Here is a 734-nt window from a genome sequence, read left to right as displayed (position 1 = left end):
CAGTGGCAGAGCCTTTATCAGCTGGTTTGATGATAATATCATCACGCTGACGCAAATTGGCGATGGCCTGCCTCTCATTTTTTGTGAGATTGTCGCGGAAATCTGGACTAGGAGTGTGGTTTATATATATATAATTGTGGTTTATATATATATAATATAATATATTTATATATATATAATATGTATATATCATGTGTGGGCATAAAAATCGGTCGGAGGGCCAAAGTGAATTTTGGATTTAACACGGAGGGCCGCACCCAAACTTTGATGTTTCCATTGAGCTTCCAAAATCCTTAAAGTACTTTTTTACATAATCGGCGCCTGGTCGTAAAACATGAGATGTTTTCTAGCCAATGTTGCTTGGCGGGCAGAACACATAGGGGTTTTAATAAATTTTTGAGGTACATTACATGTATATGTATATGTATGTATATATATGTATATGTATGTATGTATATATATGTATGTATGTATATATATATGTATATATGTATGTATGTATGTATATATATATATATATATATATATATTTAAAGTAATGTATTATTACATTTTAACAAGAGATCATTCCTTCAGATGTTAGCTGCTCAAATTGACAATGGCAATGATAATTTCTTTAATTTTTTTAACGTCTATTAATTATACAATAAATCATACATAATCTTACGGAATATTAGTAATCAAAGAAAAGGGGAAATTCAAGTAGCATAATGCTTGTAAATGGAACACCCCAT

The sequence above is a fragment of the Anneissia japonica genome, unplaced genomic scaffold (assembly GCF_011630105.1).
Source record: "Anneissia japonica isolate Jap-2015-1 unplaced genomic scaffold, ASM1163010v1 scaffold493_len2256704_cov171, whole genome shotgun sequence".
Taxonomy (NCBI): Eukaryota; Metazoa; Echinodermata; class Crinoidea; order Comatulida; family Comatulidae; genus Anneissia; species Anneissia japonica.
Note: the sequence above shows the minus strand (reverse complement) of the source record.